Source organism: Salmo trutta, chromosome 6 (genome assembly GCF_901001165.1).
Source record: "Salmo trutta chromosome 6, fSalTru1.1, whole genome shotgun sequence".
Lineage (NCBI taxonomy): Eukaryota > Metazoa > Chordata > Actinopteri > Salmoniformes > Salmonidae > Salmo > Salmo trutta.
In genome coordinates, this window is record NC_042962.1 from 7,633,123 (window position 1) to 7,650,293 (window position 17,171).

Below are 17,171 nucleotides of genomic sequence, written 5' to 3' on the forward strand. Positions count from 1 at the left end.
GAAACTGAGAGCGTGCAATAATTTGATGAACAGAAACGTATTTTGCAAAAGAGGAAGTGAATTTCTCTCTCTCTCTCGCGCGCTCTCTCGATCTCTCGCACGGGTTCTGTTGAAGTGAAATAACAGACACAATGATTTTACCGTGCTGAAACAACTGAACAGACTGCAACTTATCCCTCCCTCAAAGGAGTTAGTCTGTCTTCCATATTACCTTGTTCTCAATGTCTCCTCTGATGATTTTGAATATACTCTGTGTAAAATCAAGCCAATATCTTTGACATGGACAGTGGTTATGAAAACAGGGATCTGATTGGTTGGTTTGCATGGCTCAGGCGCTAAGATGTGATGAAAGTTGACTACTAGACATTAGAATTTAGGACAGTTTGACTGAATTACATTATACTTAGTAGATGTGATATCATAGATAGTACATTTGCTTGACTATTACTTATTTACATGGCTAGAATGATTTCAAACATCTGCTCTCATTAACAACCAGATTTCTAGAAAACAGATGGCTGTATTGATTTAAACTGGTGTTGACGACAACGCGGAGGAGACGGGCAGCAGCGGAGTGACATAGGTTTTCCACCACTTCCGAAGTTCCGCCCCCCTTCATTTTCAATACGCAGGGGATTGTGGGAAGGTGAGCGGCGCGATCCCTGCTAACAGAGCGATAGATTCCACACGGCCACCGCTGCCGTTAACCAATCAGGTTAGGAGCAGATGTTTGCTTGAAAATCTTCAGCTCATGAAACATTGTTCCGTCTGTCATTAGTTCCGGGCAAGCACAACCAAAACTGATGGAGGAAAGCCAATCATCGCTGTGTCTGGTTTTCTAATTCTATATGATGTTGCTTTGCTAGAATACAGAGATAAAATCAGAAGGTCATTGGCTTGGAGGAGGATTGCGGAGAGTGTTGGAGTTGATGTTGGGTAAAGAAAGATTTCAACAATGTTTACTTGTGCTGCTAGCTAGCTAAGAACATCACGCAACCTAAACCTCAAAACTGTGAGCAAAGCCACCATTTGTGAATGTGTTGAGCAAACTAAATTGTGAAATTTGCCCACCAAAGGATAGAAATAACCAGTAACACGCATTATAACATAGTAAATGAAACACTAAGTATGAATTTCCCATGTAATATGCTATCAGTTGAATTATGGTATTATAACATTACGATTAGCATACATTATACCTTATGGCTCTTTCATTATACTGCTGTCATGACAACGATGATTAGCTCACTTCCTGTAAAATACATAGGCCTACAGGATCATGAATGGGTACTTGGGGTAAAGGAAATTGTGGCTTTGACTTGCAAACATTGTTGTGTAAATCTCTTCCCCCACCATCAACACCAGCATCTGTACAATCTTCCTCCAGGCCACTGGCCTTCTGATTTTGTCTCTGTATTCTAAAATCATCCTCAGCAAATAAAAGAGGTAGAATTACAACGATCCCCACACCACATTATGGTTCCTTTTTAACATGTTTAATTAGCCTGCATATTGACAGCTGCTTATTTTCATGTACAGTACTGAACCTAGAATACAAGTGTTGGATTCACATTAAAACAGTTTCATGTACAGTACTGAACCTAGAATACAAGAGTTGGATTCACATTAAAACAGTTTCATGTCATAAAAAATAATGTAGAACATCTGTCTTATGGTTAGCCTCATACATGATCTACTGGTATCAGGTAAATTGGAAACATATTGCTAGCTCAACAATATGCAAATGATGTGACGTTAGCTATTCTCTGCATCAGATATACAGTACAATGACAAGGGACACATTGATTGCACATGGCCATTAGGCCTGCAATGCCTATGGCTGTATTGGTGATGCATGTCATTATGATAAGCTGCAAAATGGGTTCACATGGCTGATATCCTGAGATATCCTGAGTGACAATCAAATAAAACGGATTGGAGAGCTCACAACTGGACAAAAAAAGTCATGTTCATTTGAGAAAGCAACACAGAAACACACAATGTTTTGAGACAGATCCTCTTCATCCTTTTTTTCTTGCAGAATTGTGATTAATGAACATTGACACTGATTCATCTTGAAACATCTTTAAAACACTTCAGTTCAATGAATCAACATTGAATGAATCAACATTGAATGAATCAACATATAATTTCAAAATGTACAAATAAGCTAGCTCATTTGTAAAATGTTAGACATCTTAGTAAGTAATTTATTACCACTGAAGTATAATTTAGGGTGAACAAAAACTAGTCCATACCAGAGGTGGCCAAACTTCCTCCACTCCCTGATCTGCTGGGTGAGCAGACCTCTATTCCAGCCCAACAATAATACACATTATTATCAACTCATTAGGTTAAGTTGAGCAGACTTCTATTCCAGCCCAACAATAATACACATTATTATCACCTCATTAGGTTAAGTTGAGCAGACTTCTATTCCAACCCAGCAATAATACACATTATCAACTCATTAGGTTAAGTTGAGCAGACTTCTATTCCAGCCCAACAATAATACACATTATTATCACCTCATTAGGTTAAGTTGAGCAGACTTCTATTCCAGCCCAACAATAATACACATTATTATCAACTCATTAGGTTTGATAAGTTGAATCAGGTGTGTTTGTGCTGGGCTGGAACAGAAGCCTGCACACCCAGCGTACCTCCAGGAGCAGGATTGTCCTGCTACAGTTGTAATGAGTGGGTGACATTTAACTGTATTGTTGTGTACAACATGTGCTAACATACTGTAAGTACACATACAAACCATGATATACAAGAATGTGCCTAGCAGTCTCTTGGAACGTTCACTGGGACCTCTTCATCTGCAGACAGGCTTTTGCAGCTTTCCATATCTGAAGACAGACATCACAAAGAAACAGGCTTTATTATATTACAATGAGACAGCCCTGACTATTACACTATATATACAAATTGGTGGATTCGACTATTTCAGCCACACCCGTTGCTGACAGGTGTATAAAATCGAGCACACAGCCATGCAATCTCCATAGACAAACATTGTGTGCAGTGATCGATTGGATAGCATGCATTTAGTGTTACTTGCGTTTAAGAGCAGTTGGAGGCCACGGAAGGAGAGTTGTATGGTATTGAAGCTCGTCTGGAGGTTAGTTAACACAGTGTCCAAAGAGAGGCCAGAAGTATACAGAACGGTGTCTTCTGCGTAGAGGTGGATCAGAGAATCAACAGCAGCAAGAGCATCATCATTGATGTATACAGAGAAGAGAGTCGGCCCGAGAATTGAACCCTGTGGCACACCCATAGAGACTGCCAGAGGTCTGGACAACAGGCCCTCCGATTTGACACACTGAACTCCATCAGAGAAGTATTTGGTAAACCAGGCGAGGCAATCATTAGAGAAACCAAGGCTGTCGAGTCTGCCAATAAGAATGTGGTGATTGACAGAGTCGAAAGCCTTGGCCAGGTCGATGAATATGGCTGCACAGTAATGTCTCTTACCGATGGAGGTTATGATGTTGTTTAGGACCTTGAGCGTGGCTGAGGTGCACCCGTGACCAGCTCTGAAACCAGATTGCATAGCGAAGAAGGTACGGTGGGATTCAAAATGGTCGGTAATCTGTTTGTTAACTTGGCTTTCGAAGACCTAAGAAAGACACGGTAGGGTAGATATAGGTCTGTAGCAGTTTGGGTCTAGAGTGTCACCCCCTTTGAAGAGGGGGATGACCACGGCAGCTTTCCAATCTTTGGGAATCTCAGACGATACGAAAGAGAGGTTGAACAGGCTAGTAATAGGGGTTGCAACAATTTCGCCAGATAATTTTAGAAAGAGAGGGTCCAGATTGTCTAGCCTGGCTGATTTTGTAGCTCTTTCAGAACATCAGCTATCTGGATTTGGGTGAAGGAGAAATGGTGGGGGGCTTTGGCGGGTTGCTGTGGAGGGTGCCGGGCAGTTGACCGGGGTAGGGGTAGCCAGGTGGAAAGCATGGCCAGCCATAGAGAAATGTTTATTGAAATTCTCAATTATAGTGGATTTATCGTTGGTAACAGTGTTTCCTAGCCTCAGAGCAGTGGGCAGCTGGGAGGAGGTGCTCTTATTCTCCATGGACTTTACAGTGTCCCAGAACTTTTTTGAATTAGTGCTGCAGGATGCAAATTTCTGTTTGAAAAAGCTAGCCTTAGCTCTTCTAACTGCCTGTGTATATTTGTTCCTAACTTCCCTGAAAAGTTGCATATCACGGGAGCTATTTGATGCTAATGCAGAACGCCACAGGATGTTTTTGTGCTGGTCAAGGGCAGACAGGTCTGGAGTGAACCAAGGACTATATCTGTTCCTAGTTCAACATTTTTTGAGTGGGGCATGCTTATTTAAGATGGTGAGGAAGGCACTTTTAAAGAATAGCCAGGCATCATCTACTGACGGGATGAGGTCAATGTCAGTATAGGTCTCACAGTATAGATCCCACAGTATAGATCCCACAGTATAGATCCCACAGTATAGATCCCACAGTATAGGTCTCACAGTATAGTGAGTGTTTGTTTATCAGGAATCATATGAGGACTGTTTGAGTCCTCCAGGCAGAACCAGGGTTGTGTACCATGCCATCTCTACTCAGTGCCCCCCCCCCCCCCCCCCCCCCCCCCCCAGGGGCGGCTCAGTCTTTTAAGGGCAACTCGGGGTTAGTCTGGTCCCACGTCTGTTGATGCTGTGACAGATCTGTTTGTGCTGTATTAGATCTATTTTGTTGGTAAGGAGTTGGTAAGACAGCACAAACAGATCTGCGACCAGGCTAGCTCAGGGTCACCTAAGGGCTTCATTATGATGATTAGTCTGACACTTCAGTAGTGAATCACAGGGCCTATAAGACAGGGCATATCACTGCCTGACGTAGGAGTTATGAGAAGAACAACATGTACTGCTATGTTCTCCCATAAAGGGCCTACATTGAAGTTGATTTCTGCCATTGAAAAGTATAATAACAGATGACATTTAAAGTGTTGATTATTCATTTGAATTGTGAACATCCCCATTAAAAAGGAGGAGAAGCCAGGAAGGAAAGGAGAGGTTAGGGGAGAACACAACAGAGGATTTGGACCAGCTTTCCTACCTGCATGTTCCAGGGCTGTAAACTTTACCGGCGTCTCTGAAGTGTGATGTCCTGAATGTTCTGTTCTCCCCCTTGTCTGCCTGGAACCACCCACCCAGTCCAAGTCGCCGCTGCTGAGCGCTCCTGTAATAGACATCATACATATGACTCTCACAATTTAACTTATAATGAGTGAAAAGGGAGAGATCTATCTTGAATAGAAGAGTCCCTTTTGGTTTCAGTGGAAAGAGGGACAACCCTAGTTTGGGGCAGCAAGCAAATGTTTGAATTACCTGTGTACTATGGATAGATCAATTGAAGTAGATATTGTATAGGGCTGCTGCGGTGACCGTATTACCACCTCACCATCGGTCAAGAGTCGTGAAGGCAGTCAAATTCCATGTGATCCGTTTAGTCATGGTAATTAGGCTTCTCCAAGCTCTAATGCTGCTGATGGTCATTAGTAGCCTACCAAACTTGCTAACTGCCTGGTACTCAGCACTCTATTGTTCCTCTAACCACTCTGACATCAATGCAAATGTACTCGACAATCTAATCAAACACTTCATGAGAGCCCATGAGCTCATGTTGCGCAACATTTCTATAGGCAGAGTGATGGCCTCTACTAAATATAGGAGGATCCCATCAGCTGTCTATAGGCTATGCCTACTATATTTATTTCTCAACATTCCTAAAATTAAGCACATTGATTATTTTTACAACAGGAGTATAGCTGGCATGAAAATTAACCACGGGAAAGTGTCCTCTTTTCGCTATTTAAGTTAAAAAATGACATGTTTTTTTCCCGCTGACCCTGTTTTGAGACAGGTGCATGATAATTGTCCATTCTAAATTAAAACAAATTTCACACATGTATTATTTAGTATATGTAAAGATAAGATTACAGCAAGAATATTCTGATGGGTGACAATATTAGCTTATCACTTGTGAATTATATATTATCAACGTGTGAATGATGCCCAGCATAAGAAACATACTTTTTATAGTCGCACACCTCATGTAGCCTAGCCCTATTGTTTTGATAAGGTTTGTATCTAAAGTGTCCAGAAAATGTCTTAAAATTAAGCACATTAATCCGCTTTACAAGGGGTTTAGAGCCTAACTGGCATTCATAAGCAGTGCAAGTTTGGGGTAGATAATTTTCACCATAAAAATGCACCTTACATGCATAATCGCATTCGCAGTCACTTTTGATAGTTATTTTCCGCTATGGAACATTCCCACTTAAAGCCTACATAAAAATCCATGTTTAACCTGTCTCCTCCCCTTCATCTACACTGATTGAATTGAATTTAACAAGTGACATCAATAAGGGATCATATCTTTCACCTGGATTCACCTGATCAGTCTATGCCATGGAAAGACCAGGTGTTCTTAATGTTTTGTACACTCAGTATAGATCTCAGAGTATAGAGCTCACGGGTCACTTTTGATAATGGTGTTTTCCCGCTAATGGAACATTCCCACTTACAGCCTACTTAAAAATCCTTGTTTAACCTGTCTCCCTTAGGTGACCCTGAGCTAGCCTGGTCGCAGATCTGTTTGTGCTGTCTTACCAACTCCTTACCAACAAAATAGATCTAATACAGCACAAAGCCTAATAGTTTATCAACATTTTAAGCTAAACATTCTGATCTGTTGTGTCAGCCACATTCCGTAAAAAAATGTTTTTTGATGCTAGTGGTTGCATTAATTTGGGATCTTTTGCATCCCACAACTGTCCCAGACTCTCGCACAGAATAGAATAGGTAGACTTTTATACTGTGGGTGATAGTAGATTGACATAGGCTAGTGCTTTTGCAGTTCGTTAGCCATACTCAAAAGTAAATGTGGATAGTTCTTCCAATATTTTCAATATGCACCTTGGAAGTGGATAAGGAAGCGCACAGTTGCGTCCCCGATGTGTCTGTCTTCACTTGTAGTCTGCGAGAAAGACCCGATCACGTGACGGGAGCACACACCACTCATGGAGAAGGGCACAACAAAGGCATGGATTTTAGGGTGCCTTATGGCCACAAAGGGGATTCCGCTGTGAAATTTGAGGCATTATCAAGTGCTTGTCAAATTGTGAATGAGAGACTGATGAAGTGTGTACAGCCTGAGCAAAAAAATAAATCAGAGCTCATGCCTTTCAAGCGACTTTTTTCAAATCATCATTAGAGTCGCATCATGCAGCCTTACAATGTATTAAACATCTAAACATATAGCCCAACGTTTGTAGAACAACTACAACTACGTTTGTAGAACAAAGCCATAATATACTATACCATATTATACTATGCCATACTATAATATTCCGTACAATGCTATACTATTCGATACCATACTATGCCATACTATAATATACTATGCTGTACCACAATATACCATACTATAGTATACTATACCATACCATACCATACCACACCATACCACACCACATCATACCATATTATACCATACTATACTCTACCATATTATAATCTACCATACTATACTATACTACACCATACTATACTTACTATAGCATAATATGGTACGAGGTAATAACTTATCTATACACACGGGGTACCAGTACCGAGTCCATGTAGAGGGGTACGAGGTAATAACTTGGTTATACACACGGGTTACCAGTACTGAGTCAATGTGCAGGGGTACGAGGTAATAACTTGGCTATACACACGGGGTACCAGTACTGAGTCAATGTGCAGGGGTACGAGGTAATAAATTGGTTATATACACGGGGTACCAGTACCGAGTCGATGTGCAGGGGTACGAGGTAATTGAGCTAGATACAGTGCCTTTCCAAAAGTATTCACAACCCTTGACTTTTCACACGTTTTATTGTGTTACAAAGTGGAATTAAAATTGATTTCATTGTCATTTTCTTGTCAACGATCTACACAAAATACAAAGTGGAAGAAAAATTCTAACATTTGTAAATAAAACACAAATATATCTTGATTAGACAAGTATTCAACCCGCTGAGTCAATACATGTTAGAATCACCTTTGCCAGTGATTACAGCTGTGCATCTTTCAGGGCTTTTCCACGCCTAACAGGGTAAGTCTCTAAGAGCTTTTCAACACCTGGATTTTCCCATTATTCTTTTCAAAATTCTTCAAGCTCTGTAAAATTGGTTGTTGATCATTGCTAGACAACCATTTTCAGGTCTTACCATAGATTTTCAAGCAGATTTAAGTCAAAACTGTAACTCGGCCACTCAGGAACATTCAATGTCGTCTTGGTAAGCAACTCCAGTGTATATTTGTCCTTGTGTTTTCGGTTATTGTCCTGCTGAAAGGTGAATTAATCTCCCAGTGTCTGGTGGAAAGCAGACTGAACAGGGTTTTCTACTAGGATTTTGCCTGTGCTTAGCTGCATTCCGTTTATTTTTTATCCTGGAAAAACTCCCCGGTCCTTAACGATTACAAGCATACTCATAACATGATGCAGCCACCACTATGCTTGAAAATATGGAAAGTCGTACTCAGTAATATGTTTGGGGCAAATCCAATACAACACAACACTTTGTAATAAGGACAAAAAGTGAATTGCTATACCACGTTTTTTTGCCGCTGTTGATCCATCCTCAGTACTCCTATCACAGACATTAAACTCTGTAACTGTTTTAAAGTCACCATTGGCCTCATGGTGAAATCCCTGAGCGGTTTCCTTCCTCTCCAGCAAATTAGTTAGGAAGGACGCCTGTATATTTGTAGTGACTGGGTATATTGATACACCATCCAAAGTGTAATAATTAACTTCACCATGCTCAAAGGGATATTCAATGTCTGCATTTTTTTTACCCATATACCAATAGGTTCCCTTTGAGAGACATTGGAAAACCTCCCTGGTCTTTGTGGTTGAATCTGTGTTTAAAATTCACTGCGTGACTGAGGGACCTTACAGATAAATTGTATTTGTGGGTTATTGGTAGCCAGCCCACACAACTTATTATGTAACTTGTTTCGCAAATGTTTACTCCTGAACTTATTTAGGCCAAAAAAAGGGGGTTAAACACTTATTGACTCAAGACATTTCAACTTTTTTTTAAAATGTTAAACATAATTCCACTTTGAAATGATGAGGTATTGTGTGTAGACCAGTGACAAAACACCGACATTTAACTCATTTTAAATTCAGGTTGCAACACAACAAAATGTGGAAAAAGTCAAGGGATGTGAATACTTTCTGAAGGCATTGTATGTATGGCGCCTTCTGAAAGTATTCAGACCCCTTCACTTTTTCTACATTTTGTTACATTACAGACTTATTCTAAAATTGATCAAATTGTTTTGTTCAGTCTACACACAATACCCCAGAATGACAAAGCAAAAACGTTTTTTTTATATATATTTTTTGCTAATAAAAAATAAAAAATAAACAGATATCACATTTACATAAGTATTCAGACCCTTTACTAAGTACTTTGTTGAAGCACCTTTGGCAGCGATTACAGCCTTGGGTATGACGCTGCAAGCTTGGCACAACTATATTTGGGTATTTTCTCCCATTCTTCTCTGCAGATCCTCTCAAGCTCTGTCAGGTTGGATAGGGAGCGTCGCTGCACAGCTATTTTCAGGTCTCTCCAGAGATGCTTGATCGGGTTCAAGTCCGGGCTCTTGCTGGGCCATTCAAAGACATTCATAGACTTGTCCCGAAGCCACTCCTGCATTGTCTTGGCTGTGTGCTTAGGGTTGTTGCCTTGATGGAATGTAAACCTTCGCCCCAGTCTGAGGTCCTGAGCGCTCTGGAGCAGGTTTTCATCAAGGATCTCTGTAATTTGCTCTGTTCATCTTTGCCTCGGTCATGACTAGTCTCCCAGTACCTGCTGCTGAAAAACATCCCCACAGCATGATGCTGCCACCACCATTCTTCACCGTAGGAATGGTGCCAAGTTTCCTCCAGACGTGGTGCTTGGCATTCAGACCAAAGAATTCAATCTTGTTTTCATCAGACGAGAAAATCTTGTTTCTCATGGTCTGAGAGTCTATAGGTGCCTTTTGGCAAACTCCAAGCGGGCTGTCATGTACCTTTTAGAGAGGAATGGCTTCCGTCTGGCCACTCTAGCATAAAGGCCTGATTCGTGGAGTGCTGCAGAGATGGTTGTCCTTCTGGAAGTTTCTCCCATCTCCACAGAGGAACTCTACAGCTCTGTCAGAGTGACCATCAGGTTCTTGGTCACCTCCCTGGCCAAGACCCCTCTCCCCCGATTGCTCAGTTTGGCCTGGCTGCCAACTGTAGGAAGAGTCCTGGTGGTTCCAAACTTCTTCCATTTAAGAATGATGGAGGCCACTGTGTTGTAAGGGGCTTTTTCTTTGCAGCTCTGCCTAGAAGGTTGCCTCTTCACTGTTGACATTGAGACTGGTGTTTTGCGGGTACTATTTATTGAGGCTGCCAGTTGAGGACTTGTGAGTCCTCAACTGGCAGCTTCAATAAATAGTTTTATTGCTTCTTTAATCAGAACAACCATTCTCAGCTGTGCTAACATAATTACAAAAGGGTTTTCTAATGATCAATTTAGCCTTTTAAAATTATAAACTTGGATTAGCTAACACAACGTGCCATTGGAACACAGGAGTGATGGTTGCTGATAATGGGCCTCTGTACACCTACGTAGATATTCCATAAAAAATCTGCCATTTCCGGCTACAATAGTCATTTACAACATTAACAATGTCTACACTGTATTTCTGATCAATTTGATGTTATTTTAATGGACAAAAAAAAAGGCTTTTCTTTCCAAAACAATGAAATTTCTAAGTGACCCCAAACCTTTGAACGGTAGTGTATGTTATGGGTCACTCTTAGTTTTCCTTATCTCCATTGTGGAATGTCCATGTTGATCATCCAGCTTCTCTCTAGGAGTCTCTACAGTCTGCTCTCTGTGCTGCAGCACCCTCTTGATGACAGATAACTCATTTGCCATCTCCTCCTTCACCTGCACTAGTGTAACAGTGTAGGTTCCATCCCTCTCTTCGCCCCAACCTGGGCTCGAACCAGGGACCCTTGCACACATCGACAACAGTCACCCACGAAGCATCGTTACCCATCGCGCCACAAAAGCCACGGCCCTTGCAACACAAGGGGAAACCCTACTTCAGGTCTCAGAGCGAGTGACGTCACCGATTGAAACACTATTAGCGCGAATCACCGCTAACTAACTAGCCATTTCACATCGGTTACACCACCGCTAACTAACTAGCCATTTCACATCGGTTACACCACCGCTAACTAACTAGCCATTTCACATCGGTTACACCACCGCTAACTAACTAGCCATTTCACATCGGTTACACCACCGCTAACTAACTAGCCATTTCACATCGGTTACACATGTTGATCATCTTGGTTATCTTGGTTCTCTTCATCCATCCACCTATCTTCTTTGTTAGTCAGACCTGACCCCTTCATCCTGTAGTTTTTTCCTGTAATCTAATTTAATCTTCCAATAGAGTATAACAGACTCGTTAGAACTTTGACCACAAGCACTCTAGACGGACTACATGCCCTCTATCAAATCAAAACTGGAATTTTTACTTAAAACAAAAGTTGTAAAATGATGCTAGACATTTATAGAATAAATCATACCTAGATGGATGTTTCTGTGAAAAAACAGTGAATTAGTTATTGATTTATACCGCTTTAAATGGCATCTTATAGATTTGATGTAGTTTTATAAAAACTGGAATTGGTCCTCAAAACAAAGGTTGTAAAAGTATGCTAGGCATTTATAGAATAAATCATATCTAGTTGGATGATTCTGTGACAAACGGTGAATTAGTAATTGATTTTTACATTTTAAATGGCTTTTGGAGAATGTTGAATGTCTGTTGAATAAAAAACCAACTTTACCTCGGTCTTTAAATGGATGTTCAATGGTTCATAGACAAAGTGAAAGCCACAGCTGAAATCTGAGTCTGACCTCTAGTGGTGACAGAAAGTATTAGGCATCACTGCCAGACATCCCACCTACTCTCTATGAACGCCACAGCTACAGTCAGAAAGTCAACTTTCAGCTGCTTTTTCCTTACATCAAATCACGACAACCGTAGGAAAATATTGATTTCGTAACCATTCCCCTATATGGATAAGTAATTGTACTGCTTTCGAGCACAAAGTGTATTTTTCATCTACAACGAAACAGGGATTTCAACGTCAAAAAGGAATTTGCTGCAGACGGTGGTAAAACGTTATTCAGTCGTGCGGTTCAAGTAAATTTACAGCCACATTTTAGTTATTTTCTGATTTCAGATCGGTTGCCAGTTATTAGTTAGAGTAACGTTAGTTAATGTTAGTTAGCCAGCCAACGGTGGTCTTCACACTGTTTAACAATGTCAAAGCATCAACTTCTTTCAGGCCTGCGGCTGGTGATATATTACTAACGTGTAGCAAACTTAACTTGGTAACTAGTTTGTTCATGTTTTGGTTGAATTAAGCGTTTGGTTCTGTCATACACTTTAGCAAACGACTAACAAAGACAGGTTTAGAATAGCAAACTCAGCACTAGTCTGTGATTTATTAGGCTGTGAATGGGTGAGCTCTGGTCCAGGCCGTTACGTGTGGCTTGTTCCTTCAACACCATGCAGTTTGACATTTATCCCTCCTTACAATATGTTTTTCTATCCTTACAATATGTTTTTCTCTCCTTACAATATGTTTTTTCTCTCCATTTAGTTTAGTGACTTGAGTTCCATATACTTTGTTACACACCGAAGTAGGTAACGATGTTCCTGGAGTGCCGATGAACGTTTCTCTGAATTCCCTGTCCCCATATATATATATATATATATATATATATATATATATATATATATATATATTTATATATATATATATATATATATATATATATATATATATATATATAATTACCTTATCTCACCTCATTTGCTCATATTGTATATAGACTTATTTTTCTACTGTATTATTGACTGTATGTTGTTTTACTCCATGTGTAACTCTGTGTTGTTGTATGTTGTCGAACTGCTTTGCTTTATCTTGGCCAGGTCGCAATTGTAAATGAGAACTTGTTCTCAACTTGCCTACCTGGTTAAATAAAGGACTTGTTCTCAACTGGCCTACCTGGTTAAATAAAGGACTTGTTCTCAACTAGCCTACCTGGTTAAATAAAGGTGAAATAATAAATATATATACTCGTGTCCATGTCTCAGTGTAGACCCAACGCATAACGTTACTAGTCTGACGGAAAACAACGATAACGGTTTATTTAATATATTTTTGAGAAACGACAGTTTGCACATAAAGAGAAACTCTTCATCACTCAACAACAGCTTTACTTTGGTAAATATATTGAAGCCAGTCACTAAACCTAATGGGGGGAAATGGAAAGATGCAGGGCGTTGAAGAAAGCTTCCAAGTCGTGGGTCAGAGCTGTGATTGGGTTGGTTAGCTAGGCAGGCAAGCTAAACCAACTTCTAAGAGGTAAATAAATATGTCAAATAAAAGCTTCACTTGAATTGACTTACAGGTAGCGTAGTTTGACTGTTGTCAGACAGTTTGTAGCCACTAGTCACCCTTTCATTTCATTTTCAGTTTACTGACCGAGTTGGATTCTGTTAGGGTTGAACTGGCTATTTGTTTGCATAACCTATATAATATACTGGGGAAGCTATGCTACAATATTAAGAATATCAACTATGGATAAGTCAACTGCTGAAGACAAGAACTACACCCGGCGAGAGGAAATGCGTCACGAGGCTGGGACCAGCCTGCACACCGAAGATAGGATGAGGAAGTTTAAACCACGCTCCTCCTCGCTCTGACAGGCCAGCAGTGAGCGAGAACAATCTCTGTCAGAGTATATAAAGGAGAAGAAAGGATGTGTCGCTCTCTTCTCTGTCTGCCCTGCGAGGTGGTGCAGTGAGCCCGTATATACGAACATCATATTTTACATTGTACTATCATTCTATTTACTTAAAGATGAATTAAATAATCATTGCAAAACTAAGTTGCATGGGTTGGTTATTTCCTAATACCAGATTCGAATGACGCAACCCGACAATTCTCACCTGGACAACCTTCTGCGCAGGGCAGAATCCACCAAGCAAAACACAGAGAGATTCATGAAGCAGACAGAGTTTTATTACAACCAAACCCAAGTAAGACTGCCTACTGATGTCAATATACCCTGCCTGGTGCCTGTAAGTCCTAACTAGGGGGATATGCAAGTCCATTTAGTTCCAGTCAGTTCATTAACTTGCTGGATATTCAGTATCAATTTACAGACCCATAGAAAGTCACAGTTGGAACATCCTGAAATAGCATTAAAAAAATGTCAAAGTTGGCTAAATGTTACAAGGTCATGGAAGTACAAATCTGGGCTAATAATGTAACCTTTGACCCATTCCCATGAAATGTGTTGTAGAATAACGGTTGGTTGCTAGGTAGAGTTCTTCCTTAGTAAAGAAGCAGTAATTGGTTAGCCCCTTCTTAAATAAAGGTGAAATAAAAAATACATTTTTAAAAAATCAGCTGGTGTGATGTGTGTGTGTAGATCAGCTGGTGTGGTGTGTGTGTGTGTGTAGATCAGCTGTTGTGGTGTGTGTGTGTGTGTGTGTGTGTGTGTGTGTGTGGATCAGCTGTTGTGGTGTGTGTGTCTCTAGGTCTGCAACAGACCGAGCTATGCAGCACCACAGTGTGAACTCAAAGGAGGGTTCATGGACACCCAACTGTTATTTAACAGTCAACCTTCATACATCCAGGCTGTATCACATCCGGCCGTGACTGGGAGTCCCATATGGCCCAGCGTCGCCAGGGTTGGGCCGTGATTGTAAATAACAATTTGTTCTTTGCTGACTTGCCTAGTTAGCCTATAGGCTACATTTTGTCCAGCTTTTGTGCCACAATTGGATGTGTATAATCCTCGACATTATAAGCCAGTTCCTCAAAGCAGCCACACCGCATATTTTCTTTTAAAAATGTGTATTTATTGAACCTTTATTTAACCAGGTAGGCCAGTTGAGAACAAGTTCTCATTTATAACTGCGACCTGGCCAAGATAAAGCAAAGGAGTGCGATAGAAACAACAACACAGACTTACATGGAATAAACAAGCGTACGGTCAATAATACAATAAGAAAAAAAGAAAGTCTATATACAGTGTGTGCAAATGGCGTGAGGAGATATGGCAATAAATAGGCCATAGTAGCGAAGTAATTACAATTTAGCAGATTAACACTGGAGTGACAGATGTGCAGATGATGATGAGCAAGTAGAAATACTGGTGTGCAAAAGAGCAGAAAAGTACATTTAAAAACAATATGGGGATGAGGTAGGTAGATTGGGTGGGCTATTTACAGCTGATCTACACACTCACAACACACCTGCTTCTGCTTGTTGGAAGTGTTATTAGGGTTGTAGTTGCAGAGTTGTTGATTTAGTTAAGTTAAAGCAGTTGGTTCAATCAAAGGTTTTTGGTGTTTCAGAATTCACGTCAGTGTATATAGTGTAGACCTAGTCAGTGTATTGTCTATGCTAGCTCAATTAGGCTACCATAAAGCTCTTTGGCTCCCCACAAATGTTGTTGAAGGTTGACTAGGCTAGATAGCAGACTGAATATGCCTGTGTGTTGTCCTTGTTATCTTGCTGTTAGGTCATGCAGCACAAGGTTGCTCCCCGGTCCTGCTTCATTGTGACTCTTCTTTCTTTCTGATTTACATTTTTCTCTATCTTTTCAGATGTCAGAGGAATTTCTGTGTGAGAAAGTCCCTGCGCGGATCAACAACCGCAAGATTCTTGGCCTGTCCATGAATGAGTCGGGGAGTGAGTTTGGCCGCTCGAACAGCCCATGGTAAATTAGTTGAACCCGTAGAGATCCTTTTGATTCACAAACATACTGTGCAGATATATCCCCCCCCAAAAAATGTCCTGTGCTGCGTTTTAATTCCAGAACGTTGTTCCATTGTCTGTCAAGGGTGCATTCATAGTGCACACTGTAGGTACGCGTTTAGGTACGTTTTCTTCTGTTTGGTGTCTCTTGTGTGGTTCAGTTGGTAGAGCATGGCGCATGCAACACCAGGGTTGTGGGTTCCATTCTCACAGGGGACCAGTTTGGAAGAAGAAAAAAGTACTAACATTTATGCGCTCACTACTTTAAATCACTCTGGATAAGAGAGTCTGCTAAATGACTCAGATGTAGTGACTACACCCCAGGTCTGTGAAGGGGAGGGAACGTCTTCCTGGAATCAAACCCTCTCGGAGGATGTCATCTAGCACAGTGGCCATTTGATGACTATGTAACACATGATTTAAAAGTGATGGATAGGATAATCCCTCTAATTAACTTAACATCCTCTCTCAGAAAGGGCGATGTTGACAACTGCATGTTGCCATGGCATTATATAGGCTTCGCCTTATTTTTTAAAAAATGCGGTGGATTTATTTATTTTTTTAAAGGAAAGGAATAAGTGTTTATGAATATTGATATATCCTGTGAATTAATTAATTTTTTGGGACATATTTGAAAAACATAATTGCTTCATTCAGCTGCGCACAACACGTCAGCTCTGTTCTCAACTTCAAAAAAGGGAAACCTACAGCTAAAATCTCAGATTGTGTTGTACCTGTCCTCCCGGACGTCTCAGGTTGAACCTTTTTCCGCTTCCTGGTTGATCCGTGTCTACTTCCTGTCCCTACAGGAAACGTTCTTATTTAATGTGGCGAGGCGGAGAAGGGGAGTCGTCGAGAGTTCACCCAGAGCTCTGCCATTAACTTCCTCACGCCGTTCAGGAACTTTCTAGAAGGAGACTTCAAAACCATCCTGGTGAGAATCAACGAGAAGATCCGGTCTTCCTCCTGAACGACACATCGGACCACATGGTCCCTTCATCGGGTCCAGGAACATGCTTTGTTAGATTGCTAACAGGGATTAGGGAAAGTATGTTTTAACAGAGATGATTGTAATGAAGATATCATTGGCATACAGAATTGAGTGAGGCTTGTCCCTTCACTGTAGCTTCTCTGGTCTTGTAAACGTAACATCGTTGGCCAGGCTGACCCAAAGTGTTGTCGTGACGTTGTATTGATTAATGTGACGACTGCTGTTCATCGAATGGTTAACTGTTTATAATTACGTGATTA

The 17,171-nt window shown here is 40.8% G+C and overlaps 1 long non-coding RNA gene across 1 annotated transcript; it reads left to right on the plus strand.

The window, feature by feature from the left end:
• Positions 1 to 12,036: 12,036 nt before the first annotated feature.
• LOC115195359 (uncharacterized) lies at positions 12,037 to 17,171 on the plus strand. The gene is made up of 3 exons (XR_003878679.1): positions 12,037 to 12,283; positions 15,770 to 15,882; positions 16,730 to 17,171. It is a non-coding gene; the product is annotated as an uncharacterized LOC115195359 (long non-coding RNA).